Source organism: Ochotona princeps, chromosome Y (genome assembly GCF_030435755.1).
Source record: "Ochotona princeps isolate mOchPri1 chromosome Y, mOchPri1.hap1, whole genome shotgun sequence".
Classification (NCBI taxonomy): Eukaryota; Metazoa; Chordata; class Mammalia; order Lagomorpha; family Ochotonidae; genus Ochotona; species Ochotona princeps.
Genome location: NC_080866.1, coordinates 18904904 through 18910215, shown reverse-complemented (window position 1 = coordinate 18910215; position 5312 = coordinate 18904904).

Here is a 5312-nt window from a genome sequence, read left to right as displayed (position 1 = left end):
ATATTGGTGTGGAAACAATGGTATTATCCACTTTCCTCTAGTCTTTGACCCTATATACCCTAATCAACTAAGTAAGATTATTTTAAAAATAATTAAAAATAAAAATAAACAGTAAACCAAAAAACAAAATTCAGTTTTATGCTAATAACAAAACTGATATGACTTTAGTGAAACTCTTCCCCACTAAGCATCAGTTACAACCTTTATGAATTCAGTGATCATGTGCATAATAATAATCACTTACCCCAATTTCCTGGCTACTCACCACAAGTCTACATTCTACATTGTACATACTACATTTTCCATACCCTGTTGAGCTCCAAAAAGTGCGCATTGCTTCAGTTAACTTGCATTCCCTATTTCTTGATCTTTTCGGCATGGTCATCATACCTTAGGTCCCAGTCTCTTCAGTGGCATCATCCACACATTGTTAGGAAAAAGTTTAAAAGTCAGATGCACTGTTTAATTGTTAATGAACTTACAAATATCTCAGCAATCACCCCCCTCAGCAATCTTGTAAGAGTACACAAAGTTGTTGTCAACAAACTAGGAGAAAATACTGAGTCTGTTGTTATAGGCCATGAACCTCAGAGCTTCACACATATAATCCTGAAGCCACCTCATTAGAAAAGAAAGTTCTGCTGTATATGCTATAGGAACAAAAGAATACAGGACATGGTGTGATCACATCACTAGTTACCTGCAACCGATGTCCAACAGCTAATCTCTGAGAAACTTTTCAACATTGATGTCAGCACAATATTCCTTAACAATCACTATAAAAGAGATGTATGGATTACTTCAGAAGAAAAACCTGATCTTGAAACTATTCTAGGATGCTTGAGTTCTGCCACCTGTCAGAATAAGATGGAGCATGCAAACTTTCCCCCCAAAGAGTCTACTTTCAATGTTCAAAATAACTTCTGTTATTCACTATGTCTTATACAGAGGAACAACCTTAATCTAATGAACTTACCTATAGGCAGGCCATGTAGCTAAGGGTGTCTTTATCCTTACCTTACCATCCTTAAGGACGATTTTGACATCTGGGGATGGTTCACAAACTCTTTATCAATGAATTTTCAGATGAAATCTTGTGGTGTGCATGGATCTTTGAACATGTGTATGTATTTGTATATGAGTGTACAAGATAGGAAAAAGCAGATGAGAGAGAAAGAGAGAGAAAGAGAAAGAGAGAAAAGAGAGAGAGAGAAAGAGAGAGAGAGAGAGAGAAAGAATAATGCTAAGTGAGAAGCTTTTTTATGGAGGGACATTTCTTTTTTTCTTTATTTTGGTATCAGGTATAGCAGGTTTTTCTATACATGATCTATTTTTTCATAAATCATTAGAAATAAATGATTAGAAAGTATCACATTCTCAGAGATGTTTGACCATGGTGCTACAGAACCATAAATATGGAACTACCCCCTTATTTGGGACCAGAGATCAGTTCCACCGAATACATAGCTGGGGCTATTGTAATTATTATTGGATCACCATCTGCTTTTCTGTGCTTCACCACAACTCCTCAAATAAGCACCCCTTGTACATGTTGATGTTTGACCAGTGGATGCAAGGATGAGCTCTGTCCTCAGCATACTGAGAGCCCTAAATGTTGTACCTCTGTGTGCCACGGATTGTTACTGGTGATTTGGAATAACTAACAAAGCCAAGACAACTATTCTCACCTGACTTCTCTACCATGGTCCACACACAGCTGGTGTTTCCCTTTGAGATACACATCAAGCATCATATTTATGACTGGTGTCAGCCAATCAGCTCTTCGTTTCTGAGTTGGTGAATCAAATTGCTTTGTTGAGTCTTCAACATGCCGTCCAAGTCCCCTATAGTAAAGATTTAAATGATTTTAGGAGGAAATTCCATTTCAGAGGTATTTTGGAATTTTTCATACTGATGTATTTTCATAAGGATCATTCTTTATATGCCTCAGTTTGAATTGTTACATAGCAGACAAAAGGATGCAACTTTGGCCCAGAAGCCAAAGATGCTCTGCTTGATCATCCCTCTGCATTCCAGTAGAGTCTTCTGCTTTTGCTTCAGCATCTGTAGCTGCCTCTGTCTCAGCCTTTCATGGGCTTTGCTGGATCAATGTCTCCCAGGGCGCATTTTTAAATAAGCATATCAGAGTTGCTCGAGCACACCCTGCAAGGTCCTTGATCCAAGTGCCAGTGAGGCTTGTTGGTTCTCATGCTGCCTTTGCTGGCATGCAACACAGGCTGGTATGAGCTCCTGCTCCTATCCCTCCTTGTTTGTTCACCTCCCTCCCAGCATGCTCCACCCACCTCCTTCACAGTCACTGCCTCTCCACCTTCAAACTAGTCAATAGCCATGTTGCTGCTGTTGCCAAACAATGGAGCTATGTCCTCTCCCTCAGCTCATGTCCCTTGCTTCCCTTGGGCCTTCCCTAAGAAATGTCTTGAAGCCCATTCTGCGCCATAAGATAAAGCCAATATTAGCATTATAAGTAGTAAAATATATATATATATATATATATATATATATATATATATATATATATATATATATATATTGTTTGTTGTTCAAAATTTAATTGCAATGCATTTTTTGATTACCAAGCTTACTCTAAACTCCCTTCACCAGAAAAAGTGACCAGATCCTATTTGGTAGGCCACTTTGCAGGCCACTGCTCTGATGCCATATTGAAAACATCTTTTCTGGCATCAACTAGTACAATAAATTTCTTATTAAAATAATGACTTCAATCATGGGATAACCTGAAGAAATTACTATTTGCTAGAAATCATTCTTGCTTATACTTCCAAACCAGTGCAAATGGTTTGCTTATACTTCCAAACTAGTGCAATAAGGAATATAAGATTGACCTTTTACATGTGGTAATAACAATAACTGTGCTATTTGCTGATCTTGAATAATAGCACATTCCTGTTCAGCATAAGCCAATAGATTTAAGTTCCCCATGAAGTTCTGAGTCTATACCTCCTGGAATTACATGAACCCTTGCATTGTTAAGCTACCTCTGCACAGCTGGAGGTTTATAAAGATGCCAATAAAGGTCCATAAATATTCAAGGGCATTTTCTTTTTTCCTTGTTAAGTGGAGACATTTTAAGGTTTTTGGAGCTGGAATATCTAAGGTTGCACTCTCTCTAGTGGCATGAAAGAGATCAAAGATGAATTTCTGACATGTTGGATTCTGTTGCTCACATGAAAATCTCAAACAAGATTAGTTTGGCTTTGTTTGTTGAAGGGGTTCCAAACAATCCACCCCCACTGTACATTTCCCAAAAGAGAAAGGTTTCCAGCAAAATCATAGTGAGGATAACATTCATTAGGCACAATGAAATCCTGTCTTACATATTCAATATTTTTCACTTTTAAGATGGCTTCCTTTCATTCTCGAATGCAGTGCAGCAGTGAGTCTTTAACTTTGTATGTTTCTGACACAATATCAGGACACATTTTAATATAATCATTAAGATACCTACTGCTGCTAGGATGGGATATAAGGTGTTTTGGTAGACTGCATTTTTGTGTTAGGTGGTCTGTATTTTAATATTTGATAGTCTGCATTTTCATAAGCAAAATTTTTGCAAAAGCATTTCTCACACATCTGCATGTAAAATGTCATGAGAGATAGTTTCAGTGAGTTGAGCTACAAAAACTGGGTAAATGCTGTGGGCTAAGGAGTTGATTAGCACTCATTGAGTTGGGCAGTGTGACTAAAAACACCTAGGCATGTGACTAAAACACTTAGACTTATTGGACTCATCTGTCTCCAATATCCTGGTTGAATTAGGACTTGGGGAAAAGAGTATATAAGCAGTAGTGAAGGAGCAATAAAGAGAAACATTATAGAAACTTCTATCAGGACTAGTTTCCTGTTGGTACTTCATCCCCAGACTCTCTCCCTGTCCACGTTACTGGCTCTGCTGTCCAGGACAAATGGTGCCTAACTTGGAGCATGGCATGAGGGACAATTTGAGGGACTTCTGGACCTACAATTGTAAGTTTAGAATTAATAATTTTGCAGGGGCATAAGTGCTTTTATCCCCAGACCTTCTCCCCATCCTGGGACCTGAGGGATAATTTGAGGAACCCTGGATATCCAGCGGTAAACTTATAATTAAATATTTTGCAAGGACACAAGTAAAATTTATCATGGGGCAAAAACTTGCTAAAGTGCAAGTGACTAAGGGAATCAGAGATCTGTTCCAATTACAACACACTGAACTTAGCCTAAGGCTGCACAGAAGTTCATTGAAATTGTCTGTAAAATATTCCCAGGGCTCACTCTCCTTGTAGCCACATTTTTCTCTGATGTTTGGTAAAGATGCTTTGTAATTTCCTCAAGCAATGTTGCAACCCTTCCTTAAAAAGTGTCTGTTACATGGGTAAGGGAGCCACAAACCAGGGTAAAAATGGAGCAGGAACCCCAAACCAGACAAAAACTGGAGAAACTGTGTGAAAAATAATTGTGGCCATTTTCTGAGGAGGAGGAAGGGGAAGAGGATAGAGGTGCGTTTGCTTAGGACATGATGGAGCATGTGCCCATAGAGCATGTGCTTTGAGACAGGCATGGAGAACTCTGCGCTGCTTTTGCCATCAGCAACGTTGAATCTGTGCAGTAGTGAAAGATTTACAGGAGCAACTTCAGTGTCTCTCCCTTCAGTTAAGGCAAGATTAACTATAGCCCCAGACATTCCTTCCTTTAATTATTTGGAATTTCCACTTTTCCAAAATTGTATTAAATGCCCCCAAATTTCCATATTCCAGATGTTTACAGTCATCTTTCAAAAGGCATCCAAGAATTCAAAAGTTTCAACTCCCAGGAAAGCCCTAGAATATGATTAATGGATTAATTTCCCATTTTGTGGAGACAGCTAATCAGCCTGTAAGGGCTAACGAAGAAAGCTCCGTGACCTGATAATGTATAAAATAGACTTTGGCATAACAGTGACTATTGTAGCCAGTATGTTGGCAGTTGCCACCACCAGCTACTGTGGTGAAATTGAACAAGTTCATAAAACAGACTGCCAGAGCTATAGAACAACAGAACTCTATAGATGAACATGTGTGGGTGGGCATGCTTACACTGCAACAGCGGGTTGATTTGTTGGCAGAGGAGCAGCGGATGATGTGGGCTATGGTCAAGGCCTCTTGTTCCCCATCACATGCCTTTATGTGTGCAACACCTGTGCAAGTGCTATATGTTTCCTGAGCCTGGGGATGGATGTTTATTGCTACCTAGCTAGAGATATTCCTAGCCATGGAACAGGGTTACCAGCCTCCCCAATTATGGTTGTGCAACTG